This window comes from Xenopus tropicalis, chromosome 2 (assembly GCF_000004195.4).
Source record: "Xenopus tropicalis strain Nigerian chromosome 2, UCB_Xtro_10.0, whole genome shotgun sequence".
Taxonomy (NCBI): domain Eukaryota; kingdom Metazoa; phylum Chordata; class Amphibia; order Anura; family Pipidae; genus Xenopus; species Xenopus tropicalis.
Window position 1 is genome coordinate 13,266,896 of NC_030678.2, and position 20,120 is coordinate 13,287,015.

At 41.3% G+C, this 20,120-nt stretch overlaps 1 pseudogene; it reads right to left on the minus strand.

Annotated features, from left to right (window-relative positions):
* The window catches only part of LOC108645749, a 91,722-nt pseudogene that overhangs the window by 27,075 nt on the left and 44,527 nt on the right, over window positions 1-20,120 (minus strand).

Here is a 20,120-nt window from a genome sequence, read left to right on the forward strand (position 1 = left end):
TCTTTCTCATATATGTGACAGATCTTCAGCATCCGTGCCCCCTTAACTGATGTCATGTGGGCGGAGCTATGCAGGAAGATCTGACCAATCGGTGAGTACCAGTCATTTAAAAACCGGCACATTCAGGGGGTGTGTTAGCCCTTGAGAAAGCTCCATGAAAGGGAGCGAAACGCGCGTCGGGCGGGCACAGTGGTTTCTGGGGGGAGGTGGCTGTTGATGCGGGGTAGTAATCGCGTAATGGGGTATAACTGATAAGGTGCATTATGGTCGTATAATTTTAGGTGCAGGGTGGTTTACTCCAGGGACGGGGAGGTGACAATATGCTCTATGGTGGGGTGAATTATACAGGCTACGGCGTTGTGACAGATATCCCTTTTTTATAGAGGGGAGCGCTGGGAACATTATGGAAGTGCTGTAGTAAAAGCACCCTGGAACTCCCACGTATCCCATACTTTATAGGATGATGGGACAATTGATATATGCTACAATACTTGTTTAGATATTATTACTTTGTTAAAGGGAACGTTACAAATATTACAGGAGTGTTGTAGTAAAAGCACTCCAAAACTCCCGTTTTTTCTAGCAAGCATTAATAGATTTTCTTTCTCTGTCTGCTGTGAAGGTAGTTACATTTGTAACTAATTCGGTGAGGGACTTTCCCTACTACTTTCCAGTTGCAATTTGAAGTGGAGAGAAATTGATACAACTCTGTTTGCTTTTGAAACTGGTAACATTGTTTTGAGGCTCATGTTAGCCTCAGTGAAATAGCAACTAACAATTGATGCTCCCTGGAGAACTGATAAGATCTCTGATATACCCCCTGCTATTTTTAATGGGATTTTCTTTTTTCTTTTCTATTTATTACTTATGTAAGTTTTATTATAAATTAATAAAGGTTAAATTTTAATTTCACGATCTACTAAAACTCTGTGTTAATTAAGTGAGTCCAATTAGGCAACTAAATAACGGTGCAGTTAATTGAAGTCTGTTGTGGAACACCCGTTAGGGAGTTTCTTAAGTTGGTTTTTTGGGTTATTTACTGTTTAAATAATTTTATAATTATGGAAAGACATTCTGGATAACAGATCCCATACCTGTAGTAGTTAGCATTGCAGTGTTGCAGAGTTGGGCTGCTGGATTCTATTCTGACCAGGGTACTATGTGCCAGGAATTTGTATGTTCATCTTGTGTTTGTGTGGATTTCTTCCTACAGCCCTAATACATAAAGCTGATGTATGTATGTGCCTCTGGTGGGGAAATTAGATTGCAGGGTTCACTGGGGCAGAGACTGTAGAGAGTATATCATCTTTATTTAATTTTTGAAACCTAAATACTTTTTTGTTATTTTACATTAAAACAACAAGTGCTGTATCTTTCCCTTTAGTATCTAAGAACTACACACTGGGAGAACACAGCACACTGGCATTCTGTAACTGATTCTACTTCTCTCATCACTTACTGCCCTGGCCTTGAGTTGGGGGAAATGAACTGTGTCTAGAATGTACATGATGCATCCAATATCTAAAATATGGGTGCCATCGAAGGTAGGACCCAGAAATCATGGCACGTGGCTGTTGGTTATAAGCCAGAATGTTCTGTGGCTTTAGCTAAGCTGTGAGCTGATATGTCCATCAGGATAACTTACCCATACCGTCTCCAAAAGCCCCCAGTGGCTGAGATTAGTGCAGGCAGAGTTCAGCTCACAGACCAGGGTTTGATTCCAGGCATTTCCTGACAATTGTTATGATTGTAAGGGTACATATAATCTTTATTCTTATCTTTAATCACCCATTGTATGAGAACACACCTTTTTTATTTTTAGGTAAGTGTAATAAATTGGTACAACAGCCTGTGAGATTGCCAGTGTACTGCTTGGATGCTTCAGGCTTTTGCCCAGGATGGGACAGTCAGAGATGCATTGAACAACAACCCTTACCCTACAAAATATATTTCTGTGGAACAGAACTTAATAATATATCAGTAACAGCCTTTCATAAACACATACCTCCCAACATTTGAAACATATAAAGAGGGACAAAAAGATCTGGTGCATGTACCACGGCTAACATTTTTAACCATGCCCATTTTGTGATCACACACACCAAAAAGCACGCCCATTTTACACATTTCTGGGAGGTGTAGGGTCATGTTTTATGTGTTATTACAGTTTTTGCTTATAAAGGTGAAATTCCCCTTTAATCTCAGACTCTCAGTTTCCTAAGGCCAGTGATACACGGGATGGATTCTCGGGCTGCAGATAAACGCAGACTGAGTATCCACCCCTACACTCAAAAAAGTTTATCTATGTGCCCAGAGCCATTTTGTCGCAGGGTGCAGGCACATGAAGCAGAATCTGGTGTGAAACTGCTTGCCTATGTAGTTTATACACAGGCCGAGAATTCACCCTGTGTGGCATTGGCCTAAGACTTGCTTATCTTATTAGTTATAATCGTATCTCAGTGCAGGGGTTGTGTATTACGGGAACTCTACCAAAAGCCTCCTTATCTCATTATATATTATTATATTATAGTTATTATTATTATATTATTATATTATAGTTATATTTTGTAATTGATCTCCTGCACTAATCAGCCAGAAAAAGTTACAAAGAGCAATGTAGGACATTTGTGGAAGAATCCGGGACTGCAGGCTAAACTCTCAAACGTGGGACAGTTGGATGTGGATGAAAATCGCATGACAAATGCTCATGGAACAGCATATAGGTGCATCAAGCTCAAGTGGAGAAAGTAATTATACTTTGAAGAATGCATTTTCATCCACCTCAGTAGACATGAGTAGTACTGCACGCCCACACAAAGAGGTAGGGCCTGTACCATAGCCAATCAAAACTAATCATGTATTACCTATAAGACCACCTGACTTCCTCCTCACCAACCCCTCCTACTTATACTTCCAAAATGGACAATGTTTAGATGGATGATTGGGGTATAAAAAGGAAATGTGGGCATTTCTGCTTTGTGCCGGTGCTTGCATGAGATGTGGCCAGTGTCGGACTGAGATGGCAGGGGCCCCCCAGAAAACCCTGGACCACTGGCCCACTCTCAGAACTTTAATTCCTCCTGTCCTCCCTCAAGCTCTTTATCCTCCTAGTCTCTTTTCTCTACATATTATACTGTATTCTTCTATCTATCAAGCTTCCTTGTTCCCATACAGAAATAGGGAATGACCATGAAACAGGCCAATTAGTCAGGAGCAGGAGGGCCCAGTGACACCTGGGCCCACCGGGAGTTTTCCTGGTATCCTGGTGGCCCAGTCCGACACTGGATGTGGCTGGCCTTTGTGCCAGTTCTTACATGACTAACACTACTCACCTAAACTGTTGCTGGTTTTTGTGCCAGTGCTCTCAGGAGCTGTGACTGACTTTGCACCAGTGCTTGCTTGAGCTGTGACTGCCTTTGCACCAGTTCATACATGAGCACCAGTTCTTGCATTAACTATTGCTAGTTTTAGCACCAGTGCTCACATAAGCTGTGTCTGGCCTTTGTGCCAGTGTTCATACATGGTGCTCCTTGGCAGGTTTGGTAGGCAAGTCATCTTATACCAGGGGTCCCCAACCTTTCTTACTCGTGAGCCACAGTCAAATGTAAAAAGGTTTAAAGAGCAACACAAGCACCATAAAAGTTGATGGATGTGCCAAATAAGGGCTGTGATTGGCTATTAGGCAGCCTCTATGCACCCTATCAGCTTACAGGGGCTTTATTTGGTAGGAAATCTTGTTTTTATTCAACCAAAACTTGCCCCCAAGTCAGGAATTCAAAAATAACTCCCTGGTTTGGGGGCACTGAGAGCAACATCCAAGGGGTTGGGGAGCAACATGTTCCCCCCGAGCCACTGGTTGTGCATAACTGGCTTATACCAATGCTTACGTGCATGATTGCTGGTCTTGTGGCAGCATTTGCATGATTGGTAGGTGGCCTTGTGATGGCATTGCTGTGTATTAGCTTTTGCTGGCCTCACTTTTGCTGGCTTTGATGACAGTATTGTCATTTGTTCAAGTGGCTTTACGCTGGGTTTTTTCTGTTTTTTAATTTTTTCTATATTTTTCTGTTGCTGTGTAAAAAGTGGAGTAAAACATTACCAGTGATGTTATTCATAGCAGCCATTCAGATGTTTTGCTTTGGGTTTCTAACTGTTGAAATCTAATTGCTGATTGGTTGCCCTGGGAAACGTCACTAGTAATGCTTCACTCCACTTTTTACACAGCATGATAAATATACCCCCTAGGTCTATATCTGGGCTAAGTTCCAGGGTGTGTTCTTCAACTTACTTCAGGCCAGGTAATGCAGTGTTTCCCATTGTTGCAAATATGTTTGGATTCAGTGGTGGTTTTTCTGAAGGACGGACACATTTACTAAGCAATTTTGAGATAAAGTCGGATTTTTTCTTACTTCTAGATCATTTCAAAATTTACGAATGGGTTTTCATGCCATAAATTCCTTTTCTTCCTAGTCATGACATGTCAGTCCAAGTTTCCCTTCCCAATTATATTGTGTGGCAAATGTAGAACAGTGACCTTAATTTTGATTGGCTGTGGTACAGGTCCTACTTCCTTGTGTGGGCGGGCAGTACTACTCATGTGTAATGACGTGGGAGGGACTTGGATAAAAAGGAACTTACAGCAAGTATGTAACTCAAATCTTATTTAATACTAAGGTACAGGGACCTACCTTTCGTTGCTATTGGTCTCCTGACTCTGATTTGGCTCAAGATCCCTCTGACCCGAACTCACAGACGGCTGCGTTTCCCCATTGTGTGGGGTGCGGGGTGATGGAGGTTTATCTGCTGCCGTCTGTAGAAAAGAATGACTTTATCTGGGAATGTAAATATATCACTTAGCAAAAAGTGTGAATATGATGTGTATGACTATGCTTCTCCTAACTAAGTTGATCTCCCCCTAAATAGAAAATCAACATAAATATTGAGGTGGATTAAACCATTTTTAAGTTTGAATAAAAAGCTAAACCCAAAAAAATAATTATGACCAAACTCACTTGAAACTCAGCAGCTTTTACTCGCACAGGTTATTCATGCAAATTTGCTTTTTTATTTTATTCCAGTTTACAAAAAATATTTGCATGTATAGTTGTGATCAAGTTTTTTTCTCAAATTAGGAAAAAATGCAACCTGTAAAACTGATAAATGTGACCCCTATGAGTGCCCCCTGAACAGGTTTCTGACTTTCTATGTTTCTATTTTTAGCTGTTTCTCTTTTATTTCGTTTTATTCTGGTGTGGCTATTGGCAAAGCAACTGTCTGTGAGAGCTACTGTGTCAGTAACACTGCTAACCCCTCAGTATGGAGCAATTGCCCAGTAAGGGAACTCACCTGTTTAACTCGTTCAGATCTCCTGCAGTAAAAAAAAATATTGATTAAAGGAAAAGCTTTGAAAAGTCCAACATACTGTATGCAGCATTCTCACACTTTGGGTATGCAACATCTGTAAGCAAATAAATGCCTGATACCCCAAGCCCAGCACTGTCAGCTGGCAATCCGGCATCCGCTCAGCAGGTTCCATGTGTAGCACCCAGAGCTTTCTGTATCACACAGGGTCACTGTAAGTGGCTTGACTCATTTATTTTAGTTTTTCTATCACTGGGTGCATGCATGTTCAGTAGCCAGACAGATCCTTAGTGGAAATATTTTGCTTTATTTTTATCAAATGCAGAAAAAAACACAGTATTTGCAGAGGTGCAACACACACTATTACCAGCAGGTGATGAACAGTAACCCTGCAAACACACTCCTGGAGCTCTGCAACTGCCTCTTATAAAGGCTTGACACAGACTCCCAAAACAACCCAGTCTGCAGCTTTTATAGCCTCCAAACTGCTCTATGCTGCCCCCAGGTGGTCAGCATCTACTCTATAAATATTCATTCAAAGTTGGCCAAAGCTAATACTGTTGCACAGTTTGCACTTTTAACACATATTTACCACATATATGTACATATTATACAAATAGTTATTTACACAAATTATGAATTACTGGATTATTTAATTACTGACCAGTAAAATTAACATTTAACCTTTTTAGTGCCACAGGACGTAGAATCTACGTCCTGGGTACTAAAGGACCTAAGTGCCACAGAACGTAGATTCTACGTCCTGGGGCACTTCCGGGTTTGGGAGCGGAGAAGCGGCTTTTCAAGCCGCTCCTTCGCTCCCTGCTCGTTCCCCAGCCTCCAGACAATAGTCAGAGGTGGGGAACGAGTGGCCCCTGGGTCGCGATCGCCCAGGGGCCCCATAAGAAAAGGCAGGCACGTGAAATCCATGCCTGGATTTCACGATCGCCTTCTGCCTTTCTCTACTCCCCCCCCCTGCTGGCCCCACTGCTTCCTGCTGCTCATACTCACTGCCGGACTCGTGCTGCTGCTGTCTCCCTGCAGATCAACGATCTCCTACACAGGTAAGTGGCAAAAACACACAAAAACACACATACACACATAATACACTAATAATACACTAATACACACTTATACTCACATTTACACACAAACACATACATTTTAGGGGAGTTGGGAGATTTCAAACATTCACAACACTTACACTTACACACACTTACTTGCATACATGCACACAAAACACAGTTTACCTAATGTACACACACACTTACACACTTATGTAATTTTGTAATTTTTTTTTTTTTCTAATCGCATCGTTTTTATTCTTGCCTGAAAAAAATGTTTTATTGCCATTGCGGATAGTGTATTCGCTAACCGCACTGCGCAATACCTTTTGTGTATTATTTTGGTGTTTCTACTACATTTTCTGTGATTTTGGTGCATTTTTGGGTATTTTACTGCATGTTTAGCCATTTTATAGCATTTTCAGTTATGCATAGTTCTTGTTTGCTTGACTTTGTCTGTAAAACTTATTTGCCCAAGCCAAAATACTCAAACTGTTATTCTGCCCGCAGATATTATTAGGCAAAAATAAAAAATGATTTTAGTGATTTTTTTTTTATTTTTATCAATTGTTGCTTATTACATTGTTCTTTGTTACTTGTCTTTGCACATGGACATTTTGTCTGCTGTATTTCAATTTGACATCCTCTCTAACCCACATAGTTTGGTAAATCTATTCATATTGGGCATCAAACTGTTCAGTAGACTAGTGGCGTTCATAGTAAGAATGTTTTATGTTGGTACATTACTAAATGTGGGGTACATAATGGGGCCAACATGCAAGCTTTGTGACGATTTTCAGAAATGTCACAAAAACCGTTCTGTTTAGCATAGCTTTGTAGTTTGGTAGTTTGCAGTAGAAAGTTTTATTTACCCATTTTTGTTTTGTCAGAATGTGTACTTTCGGAAAATATATGGTTTTATAGGGTCTCCTTACTGTTAGGTGGTCGTATGGCACATAATACACATACCGGGTGCAAAAACTGCATGAGCCGAAGCATCTTATGTGAAAATTCATATGCACTATTTTTACTTGGGTGCCCCTGTACCCCACATAGTTTGGTAAATCTATGCATATAGGGCATCAAACTGTTCAGTAGACCCCTGGCGTTCATATTTAGAATGTTTTATGTTGATACGGTACAAAATGTGGGGGTACATAATGGGGTAAAATGCAAGCTTTGTGACAATTTTCAGAAATGTCAAAAAAATCGTTCTGTTTAGCATAGCTTTGTAGTTTGGTAGTTTGCAGTAGAAAGATGTATTTACCCATTTTTGTTTTGTCAGATTGTGTACTTTCGGAAAATGTATAGTTTTCTAGGGTCTCCTTACTGTTTGGGGGTCTTATGCCGCATAATGCACATGCCGGTAGCTTATATTGCAGTGTATACACTTTGTATGCACTAACTTCCTTTTGGGGTCTCTAAATGCCAGATACATCGGTGATCCTATGCACAATGGGCATCAAACTGTTCAGCGGACCCTTGGTTTTCATATTTAGGGTGTGTTTTCTTGGTACCTAATGTTATGTGGGAGATATGGTGCTTGAAAGTGGAAGATTTGATGTGATTTTCAGGTATTTCACCAAAACTAGCAATTTTGGGAAAGCACTGCGACTCTGTAGTTTGGAGTAGAAAGACATGGGTACCAATTTTGAATTCGCCCGAATGTGTACTTCCAAAAATATATGGTTTTGGGGGGTCAATGTATTTTTTTGTGTTTTTACCCCACAGAAAATGCAGTAAACGTGTTGAATTTTCAGTAGCTAAAGAGACCTCTGGGGCAATCTCTATGCACTGACGTCCTTATTGGGTCTCTAAATGCCAGATACAGTGCTGATCCTATGCACAATGGGCATCAAACTGTTCAGCGGATCCTTGGCTTTCATATTTAGGGTGTGTTTTCTTGGTACCTAATGTTATGTGGGAGATATGGTGCTTGAAAGTGGAGGATTTTATGTGATTTTCAGGTATTTCACCAAAACTAGCAATTTTGGGAAAGCACTGCGACTCTGTAGTTTGGAGTAGAAAGACATGGGTACCAATTTTGAATTTGCCCGAATGTGTACTTTCCAAAAATATATGGTTTTGGGGGGTCAATGTATTTTTTTGTGTTTTTACCCCACAGAAAATGCAGTAAGTGTGTTGAATTTTCAGTAGCTAAAGAGATCTCCTGGGCAATTTGTATATACTAACTTCCTTTTGGGGTCTCTAAATTCCAGATACATCGGGGATCCTATGCACAATGGGCATCAAACTGTTCAGTGGACCCCTGGCTTTCATATTTAGGGTGTGTTTTCTTGGTACCTAATGTTATGTTGGAGATAAGGTGCTTGAAAATGGAAGATTTGAGGTGATTTTTTAGAATTTTCATAATTTTTTATAGAAAATGCTAAATTCAGTAAAGCATTGCCGTTTGGTACTTAGGAGTTGGAAGACATAGTTACCCATTTCGGATTCGTCAGAATGTGTAGTTTTCAAAAATGTATGGTTTCCTGGGGTAAACCTAATGTTCCAGGATTTTTGGCTTTGGAATGTAAAGTATGCCGTATTCTGCTGTAATGCTTTGAAAATTTAGTAATTTACTGCTGGGAGTTTTTGATCTATAGAAGTCAGAAATCTCAATAAAACTATACATATCAGGTATTGGCACGTTCGGGAGACATGAGGCTTTCCAAATCAGTTGAATTTTTGTCCATAAAATAAAATGTGTTTCTGGTAGAAATCCTTATATCATGAAAAATAGCATTTTTTCTTTTTTTTTTTGTATTTCAAGCTCTAAATCTTGTTCCAGAAGTGGAAATACACAAAAACTCAAGTAGATTTGGAAAGCTCACGTTCTCCTGAAAAAAACAATATATAGTTTGCCTACCTAAACTTAACCCTGCCCCCAGTAAAAGCCCCTACATTGAGAGAGCACAGAATGTTTACAAATCGTCTGGCACTGGGGGGAACTGAAATGACGAATTCGGCTGGCACTTAAAGGGTTAAAAACTAACAAACAAGCAATTTTTTTAATTCACAATTACACGTAAGTGATCACATTCCTGTTCTATTTATCACATATATGCTACTGTTTCAATTAGGGACGCATCAGAATCTAGGATTTGGATCAGGATTTGGCCAAGATTCTGCCTTTTTCAGTAGGATTCGGATTTGGACAAATCCGCGGTCCTGGCCAAACCGAATGTGAATCCTTAAAATCACACAAATGTGGAAATTGAAAATTGTTCGTGTGCAGTTCTTTTAAACCCTTGGGTATCTTCATTTGCATATGCAAATAAAGATTCTGATTGGTTCAGTCTTCGCCCCAAATCTTTCACAAAGGATTCCGCAGAATCACAAACTAGTGGTTTGTTGCATCCCTAGTTTCAATAAGAATGGCCCCAGGGGGTCAGACAGTTGGTTTTCTGCCGTCTCCTACACACAAGGCAAGCATTATGGCAACTGCCATTTATGAAATATTTAGAGAAGGAATTAGCTGTTTATTTGGTAAATAATATCCCTGCTCTCTGCTTGTCTAAATGCACATAGCAGTAAAGGTGTCGGACTCCTTATCCGGAAACCCATTATCCAGAAAGTTCAGAAGTACAGGAAGGCCATCTCCTATAGACGTTTTAATCAAATAGTTCACATTTTTAAAAATGATTTCCTTTTCTCTGTAATAATAAAACAGTACCTGTACTTGATCCCAACTAAGATATAATTACCCCTTATTGGGGGCAGAACAGCCCTATTGGGTTTATTTAATGGTTAAATGATTCCCTTTTCTCTGTAATAATAAAACAGTACCTGTACTTGATCCCAACTAAGATATAATTACCCCTTATTGGGGCAGAACAGCCCTATTGGGTTTATTTAATGGTTAAATGATTCCCTTTTCTCTGTAAAAATAAAACAGTACCTGTACTTGATCCCAACTAAGATATAATTACCCCTTATTGGGGGCAGAACAGCCCTATTGGGTTTATTTCATGGTTAAATGATTCCCTTTTCTCTGTAATAATAAAACAGTACGCAGGCACTATACACAGGCACTATACCCAGGCACTATACCCAGGCACTATACCCAGGTACTATACACAGGTACTATACACAGGTACTATACACAGGTACTATACCCAGGCACTATACACAGGTACTATACACAGGCACTATACCCAGGTACTATACACAGGCACTATACAAAGGCACTATACACAGGTACTATACACAGGTACTATACACAGGCACTATACCCAGGTACTATACACAGGCACTATACACAGGTACTATACACAGGTACTATACACAGGCACTATACACAGGCACTATACACAGGTACTATACCCAGGTACTATACACAGGCACTATACACAGGCACCATACCCAGGTACCATACCCAGGTACTATACACAGGCACTATACACAGGCACTATACACAGGCACTATACACAGGTACTATACCCAGGTACTATACACAGGCACTATACACAGGCACTATACCCAGGTACCATACCCAGGTACCATACACAGGTACTATACACAGGCACTATACCCAGGTACTATACTCAGGCACTATACCCAGGCACTATACCCAGGTACTATACACAGGCACTATACACAGGCACAGTGGCGTAGCGAGGGGGGTGCCGAGGGGGCCATGGCCCCGGGCGGCGTATCAGAAGGGGCGGCGGCGGCGGCTCCTTCTCTCTTACAGGCAACAGGCGCTATTATAAGGTTGCGCCCGTGCGTATGACGTCACACGTCAGCGACGAGGCGCAACCTTATAGAAGCGCCTGTTGCCTGTAAGAGAGAAGGAGCCGCCGCCGATGGTCTGTTGGGGGTATGTACTATGGGGGAAATTGGGGGCACTGTGTGGGGGCTACTGTCTATGGGGAAATTGGGGCACTTTCCATGGGGGGGCAGGTCTTTGTGGGGTATTGTGTATGGGGGCACTTCCTATTGGGGGCACTGTGTATGGGGCAATTGGGGCTCTGTGTATGAGGGCACTTTCTATTGGGAGGCAAGGTCTTTGGGGGGTATTGTCTATGGGGACACTGTGTATGGGGCAATTGGGGCACTGTGTATGGGGGCACTTCCTATTGGGGGCACTTTGTATGGGGCAATTGGGGGCACTGTGTGGAGGGGGCTGTCTATGGGGACACTGTGTATGGGGCAATTGGAGGCACTGTCTATGGGGAAATTGGGGCACTTTCTATGGGCAATTGGAGGCAATGTGTGTGGGGGGCACTGTGTATGGGGCAATTGGGGGCACTGTGTATGGGGGTACTGTCTATGGGGCAGTTGTATGGGGGGACCGTGGCCAGAATAGCGTTAGGGGGGCCTGGCCAGCATAGTGTTAGGGGGCACTGTGGTAGGGTGACCCTAATACTTTTTATGTCTGTGTGTCCTGTACTGATGGGAGGGGCCCCGTGATTTCTGATGGCGGCCCTGCCACCATGGGCAGCCACGGACGCACAGCTGAATCCACTTTTGACAATTATGACATGCGCACCGCATTTCAAATTCAATAAAAAAAAAATAAAAAAATTTAATGCTGCTTTTTTTATTTTGTCTATTTTTTTTTAAGAATAACTAAATAGAGGGGCGGCAAATTTCCGGTCGGCCCCAGGCGACGAAAGCCCACGCTACGCCACTGCACAGGCACTATACCCAGGTACTATACCCAGGTACTATACACAGGTACTATACACAGGTACTATACACAGGTACTATACACAGGCACTATACACAGGTACTATACACAGGCACTATACCCAGGTACCATACCCAGGTACTATACACAGGTACTATACACAGGCACTATACACAGGTACTATACCCAGGCACTATACACAGGTACTATACACAGGCACTATACCCAGGTACTATACCCAGGTACTATACACAGGCACTATACAGTCCTAAAGAATCACTAGCTGACATTAAATTGTTTTTTGCCTGACCTGACATCTATAATAATTTATAATCTATCCCCTACCCTAACACATGGAGGGTAAGTTAACTCTTTCCCTCTGAAAAAGCTCATTGTGTGTTTATATATTTGTTGTTGTTTTTGCACTTACTATTTTTTTTTTTTTTTGTCATAAACATAAACACATCTAAAGGGGTGGTTCACTTTTAAGTTAACCTTTAGTATGTTATAAAATGGCCTATTCCTAGCAACTTTGCAATTGGTCTTCCTAATTAATTTTTTTGAATAATTTGCCTTTCTCTTCTGCCTCTATACAGATTTAAAATGGGGGCCAAAAAATATTGCTCTGTGAGGCTACAATTTTATTATTATTATAATTTTGTATTACTTATTTTTCCAAGTAGGCCCCTTAACTATTCATATTCCCATCTCTTGTTTAAACCACTACCTGGTTGCTAGGGTAAATAAGACCCTAGCAACCAGATAGCTGCTGAAATACCAAATGGAGAGCTGCTGAACAAAAAGCTAAATAACTGAAAAACCATTAAAAATAAAAGTGAATTCGAATGCGAACTACCCCTTGAAGCTAACTGATCACAAACACAAATGTTTGCAGATCCCCTAACAGAAGTGCACATATGAATACTTTTACATACTAAACATTTTAGGGTAAAAAAAAAAGCACCCCCCACACTTTTGTACAGTATCCCTGGGAGTCAGTGGGAACGGCAAGAGGTAGTTGGGAGGTTAACTTTTTACGCCAGCAGCGAATCCACTAAGTGTCACATTAGCTGTAGGTCAGTCTGTGTATGGGCCATCTTTAGCCTCCCCTAGTATCATCCTGCAAAAAAAAATATATATATTTATATATATATATATATATATATTTGTCTGTTGCAGGATGATGCTAGCTTACTTGCCCCCCCTTGGAAAATTATCTGCGGACGCCCATGCATACCTGTAGTACTCAGCATTGCTGTGCTGCAGAGTTGGGCTGCTGGATTCTATTCTGACCAGGGTACTATGTGCCGGGAATTTGTATGTTCATCTTGTGTTTGTGTGGATTTCTTCCAACAGCCCTAAAACATAAAGCTGATGTATGTATGTGCCTCTGGTGGGGAAATTAGATTGCAGGGTCCACTGGGGCAGAGACTGGTGTTCCTATATAGGGCAGAAAAATGTGGTGGAACTATATAAAGTGTAACAGTACAATTATAAGGGTCCTCAGTGTATCATCATTTTATTTTTGAAACCTAAATACTTTTTTGTTATTTTACATTAAAACAACAAGTGCTGTATCTTTCCCTTTAGTATCTAAGAACTACACACTGGGAGGATTCAAGCTCTGAATCTAGATTCAAATGCTCCTGCAGTTGGGGCAGGCTGCAAGCAACAAAGGTCCAAAAAACAGGCTGAAATCAGAGGGAATGTCCAAAAGCAGGCCAAGGTCAGTTCCAGGAGATCAGCACAAAGCAGACAAGGAACCGGGACAAGGGCCCAGGAACAGGGTGAGGACTCAGAGACATGGAACCAGGAACAGACAGGGAAACAATGCAAGGACTAACTAGAAAAGTCTAAATCTGGCTGAGGAGCGCAATAATCTCAGGTTTACAAAAGGTCTTAATTGCTGAATTCAAGGACACTTGGAGTTAATGAGGAGAGCAGCAGGGAAAGGTAACATGTCTAAAAGGATAACTGGCCCATACCATCTCAAAAAGCCCCCAGTGGCTGAGATTAGTGCAGGCAGAGTTCAGCTCACAGACCAGGGTTTGATTCCAGGCATTTCCTGACAATTGTTATGATTGTAAGGGTACATATAATCTTTATTCTTATCTTTAATCACCCATTGTATGAGAACACACCTTTTTTATTTTTAGGTAAGTGTAATAAATTGGTACAACAGCCTGTGAGATTGCCAGTGTACTGCTTGGATGCTTCAGGCTTTTGCCCAGGATGGGACAGTCAGAGATGCCATTGTGTCGCAGGGTGCAGGCACATGAAGCGGAATCTGGTGTGAAACTGCTTGCCTATGTAGTTTATACACAGGCCGAGAATTCACCCTGTGTGGCATTGGCCTAAGACTTGCTTATCTTATTAGTTATAATCGTATCTCAGTGCAGGGGTTGTGTATTACGGGAACTCTACCAAAAGCCTCCTTATCTCATTAAAATGACATTTTGTAATTGTAACTTTTTCTGGCTGATTAGTGCAGGAGATCAAAGAGCAATGTAGGACATTTGTGGAAGAATCCGGGACTGCAGGCTAAGCTCTCAAACGTGGGACAGTTGGATGTGGATGAAAATCGCATGACAAATGCTCATGGAACAGCAGATAAGCGCATCAAGTTCAGGTGGAGAAAGTAATTATACTTTGAAAAACCCCCGACCGAGCCACTGGTTGTGCATAACTGGCTTATACCAATGCTTACGTGCACGATTGCTGGCCTTGTGGCAGCATTTGCATGATTGGTAGCTGGCCTTGTCATGGCATTGCTGTGTATTAGCTTTTGCTGGCTTCACTTGCTTGTTCAAGTGGCTTTACGCTGGTTTTTTCTATTGTATGCCATTTATTGTATTGTTGACTAGTTGTCTCCCATGTACAGGATCTGTGGGTTATGCCAGCACTCGTGTATAAGGGCAGTGATACAGGCCGGGTAAGACTATATTTTGGCCTCAAATGACAGTTTTCAAAAGGCTTTCCTTTGGCTCATGCTAAGGTAATCTGTGTACCCTGCATGGATTGTTGGCAGTTAGTTCTGGTGATGCTGCAGTCTGACTCTAGGTCTATATCTGGGCTAAGTTCCAGGGTGTGTTCCTCAGCTTACTTCAGGCCAGGTAATGCAGTATTTTTCCATTGTTGCAAATATGTTTGGATTCAGTGGTGGTTTTTCTGAAGGACTGACACATTTACTAAGCAATTTTGAGTTAGTCAGATATTTTGTTACTTCTAGATCATTTCAAAATTTACAAATGGGTTTTCACCAGAACTCGAGTTTTTCGTAAATAACTCCCATAGTTTGTGATTTATTAATGTTTTGTCAAAAAAAATTCGGCAGGTTTGTTCTGTCGAGTACCATTGAGTCCTATGGAGGCTTAGAATAGTAGTGACAGTGGGGCTCATTTACCAACGCATCGCAGCGCTATAATAGTCGCAGAGAAAAAACTTTTGCCCTGCGCATAAGTATATTTAACAGTATAGCGCAAACTCGGCCGCTTAAAGTTTCATGCGCTAGTTTTGACGCAAACTGCTGCGCTATACAAACATGCACATATAATGTCGCAAAACTGCACATATGACGACGCAAAACTTGTCATAAATTGTGTGCATAGATGGTGCAAGCTAATGCTCTTATAAACCCGTACCAACTACTTGCTTCCTAACTTAACAACCTAGTCAGTTGGTGTTTAAATGGAAAAAAGATATGAAAGACTCCATCACATTAGCAAGGGAAACTGCCTTTATAGATAAGAACAAAGTTAAAAAAAAGGGTAAATGTTATTTAGGGCTCTGGTACACGGGGAGATTAGTCGCCCGCGGCAAAACTCCCTGCTCGCGGGCGACTAATCTCCCCGAGTTGCCTTCCCGAGTCTTTTTCGGCGATTTCCCGAAATCGCGCCGCCGCGTCTGCCATCCCGCCGGCGACTTACATGTTCGCCGGTGGGATGGCAGAGGGAAGGCAACTCGGGGAGATTAGTCGCCCGCGAGCAGGGAGTTTTGCCGCGGGCGACTAATCTCCCCGTGTACCAGAGCCCTAACACATTGTAAACAAATTAACAATTATATTTTTCTAATAATGCTAATCAACATATCATAAATTAACATTAACATGGTTTTATTAATGACATACCTAAATTAGTTTATTGTAGCGCAAATCTGCGAATATACTAGCACAAATGTTGAAGAACGCGCAGTCAGAAATACGCCACAAATGAACAGGCGTAAAGATTTCAATGCAGCCGTGCCTGTGCAAATCTGCCCCTATATACGCGCAAATAGCACATATATAGGTGCAAAGGGCGCACTCTCGCAAAAATTGGGCACTTAAAACACGCCCCTAGCGACACCCCCAAAAAACATGTAGTTGTTTGCGACATTATTGCCCAGTATTTGCGACATGCGCATAAAAAGAACTGGCGGAAAAATAAATGAACCGACGCAATGTAACGCATATGCAATTGCGTGTGCCCACAAAATGGCGCATAATCATAATTGCGTCGGTTTGTGTGCTGCGATGCATTGATAAATGAGCCCCAGTGTGTCTTTGAACTTTCAATGAGAATTTAATCCCAGCTTCAAGGGGAACTTAATTATTGTTTTCTATTTCACACATTTTCAAGGGGAAGTTAATCCCATCATTGTTTTCTATTTCTCCCAGTTTCAAGTGAAACTTAAATACATTATTGTTCTCCAAGAATGAGCATCAATGCTCCTAAAATGGCTGCCGGAGCAGTTCCTGTTCTGGAAAACTAAGAGGATTCATGGAAACAAACGTCCATTTAAACTCAAATTTATGAAGTTTTAACAATACTTTCAACCCAAAAAATTCAGGATTTTTGAATGTGAACTTGAAATTTTCGTAAGAATGTTTCAAGCATTATCGTGACATTTTATAAACACAGCAATGATTGCGTTTAATTCGAATTTATACCATGTCGAGTTTATATGACTTGCAAGGCCAGTAAAATTAGTAAATGTGCCCCTAAAAGTTGGATAAGTGGAATAATTCCCACCCCTTGTTAGACAGGCATAACTTGGTACATCCCATGGGAATTTCATGCCATAAATTCCTTTTCTTCCTAGTCATGACATGTCAGTCCAAGTTTCCCTTCCCAATTATATTGCTGTGGCAAATGTAGAACAGTGACGTTAATTTTGATTGGTTGTGGTACAGGTCCTACTTACTTGTGTGGGCGGGCAGTACTACTCATGTGTAATGATGTGGGAGGGACTTGGATAAAAAGGAACTTACAGCAAGTATGTAACTCAAATCTTATTTAATACTAAGCTACAGGGACCTACCTTTCGTTGCTATTGGTCTCCTGACTCTGATTTGGCTCAAGATCCCTCTGACCCGAACTCACAGACGGCTGCGTTTCCCCATTGCGTGGGGTGCGGGGTGATGGAGGTTTATCTGCTGCCATCTGTAGAAAAGAATGACTTTATCTGGGAATGTAAATATAGCTTAGCACTTAGCAAAAGGTGTGAATATGATGTGTATATGACTATGCTTCTCCTAACTAAGTTGATCTCCCCCTAAATAGAAAATCAACATAAATATTGAGGTGGATTAAACCATTTTTAAGTTTAAATAAAAAACTAAACCCAAAAAAATTGTGACAAAACTCAATTGCAAGCAGCTTTTACTTGCACAGGTTATTCATGCAAATTCTCTATTTTATTCCAGTTTACAAAAAATATTTGCATGTATAGTTGTGATCAAGTTTTTTTCTCAAATAAGGAAAAATGCAATCTGTAAAACTGATAAATGTGACCCCTATGAGTGCCCCCTGAACAGGTTTCTGACTTTCTATGTTTCTATTTTTAGCTGTTTCTCTTTTATTTCGTTTTATTCTGGTGTGGCTATTGGCAAAGCAACTGTCTGTGAGAGCTACTGTGTCAGTAACACTGCTAACCCCTCAGTATGGAGCAATTGCCCAGTAAGGGAACTCACCTGTTTAACTTGTTCAGATCTCCTGCAGTAAAAAAAAAATATTGATTAAAGGAAAAGCTTTTCCATACTGTATGCAGCATTCTCACACTTTGGGTATGCAACATCTGTAAGCAAATAAATGCCTGATCCCCTAAGCCCAGCACTGTCAGCTGGCAATCCGGCATCCGCTCAGCAGGTTCCATGTGTAGCACCCAGAGCTTTCTGTATCACACAGGGTCACTAAGTGGCTTGATTCTACATGGGCCCTATATTTGCACCATTACAGTTTACCGTGTATACTGAACATTCATTTTCTATATATTCTATGTATGGTACTGTTCCAATAAAATCAACCCCAGAGGGTCAGACAGTTGGTACACTGTACTTACTGTACCAGCCCAGAGGTTCAGTTGCTGTATAACAGTAATGGATTTCAGCCTTTTAAGTTGTGTGCAGTAGTGTGCAAACAGTGTATGACATGTACAATGTTAGACCATCTTTTGAGTGTCAGTGGCACTGCACATGCTCAGTATGCACTGGGCTGCTGTTGAGAAACTAAGCTTTAGGGATTGGCAGAAATCATCAAAACATTTACAGCAAGTAAGCTTATCACCTCACCTAATGCTACAGGGATGATTTACAGGGCTTATTTCTCTAAATTCTTATACAGATTGCACTGGTTTCTCTGCTGTTGTGTAATTCAAAACATAATTAATATTCGGCTTTGTAAAATGAATTGTATATGGAATATATACTGTAAATCAGTCCCTAAGATCAGGTAAGTGAAAGCAGCATGTTCAGTTTATCAGCAGAAAAGAAGGCGGGGGGCAGCTAGGGACATCTTCAGAAGCAATTTAGTTCACGTTTAACTTTAGTCATCTGTACACAGGCTGATCTCCTACGATCAGCCAGTGGAGGAGAAAAGGAGCCTCTCCATGTCCTCATCTGCTAATGCACTGCGTGTTGGCTGATGGTGCACTGGCAGGTAAAATTTCCAATCCTGTCCAGACCAACTGATATCCATAGTCATGGATATTAGTCGCCATTAGGGTGATGGAACATGGGGAGTTTTGTTGCCCATGGTTCAATCTGGGATACTGCAGGCGACAAATCTCTCTATAGTGCGATTCACTTTATTGCCGGTGGGAAAACATATGCAGTGCTTTGTTTTCTGAAGTCGCTTGATGTTTTCTCCTGTGTGCCATTACCCTTAGTGGGACAACCTACATGCACAGATACTCAAACACAAAGTTTTGAACAATTTTATCTGTATATGTATAGCCAGCTTTTGGCAAGCATTATGTCATTTATTTATACAAAGAAATCAGGCCCAGACTGAGATTCAACTACACAGAGGCCCAAACAGCCCCCCAGCAGCCCAATAATGACTCTCTATGGCAGTGCCGTCCAACTTCTGTGGTACTGAGGGCTGGTATTTTTAGACCTACATGATAATGGGACTATAAGGATAGTCAGTGTTGACCACTCCCAGCTTTTAAGCCACACCCATGTTATCACAAGAACTTTTAAGACCATACCCACATCAATAGTGGTAGCACAGCAAGAGACCAAATGGTTGGTGCTCACTGCGGTTCTCACTGTTAAGTGACCTATTAAAGAATCTCACCAAACTGGAATATATATATCAGTAAATATTGCCCTTTTACATCCTTTCCCTCGAGCCGCCATTTAGTGATGGGCTGTGTGCTCCCTCAGAGATCAGCTGACAGGAAGTGATGCAGCTCTAACTGTAACAGGAAGTAGTGTGGGAGTAAAAGACAGAACTCTGCCCATTCATTGGCTGATGGGGCCTAGCATGTATGTGTGCCTTGGCTTGTTTGTGTGCACTGTGAATCTTATGATCCCAGGGGGCAGCTCTTAAAGGGGTAGTTCACCTTTAAAATAACTTTTAATATGATGCAGACATTGATATTCTGAGACAATTTGGTTTTCATTTTTTATGGTTTTTCAGTTTTAGCTTTCAGCAGCTCTCCGTTTGGTATTTTAGCAGCTATCTAGTTGCTAGGGTCTTATTTACCCTAGCAACCAGGCAATGGTTTAAAAGAGTATGAATAGTAGAGGGCCAGCATAATACAGTAAAAATACAGTCAGTCCTTGAGAAAGCTCCACA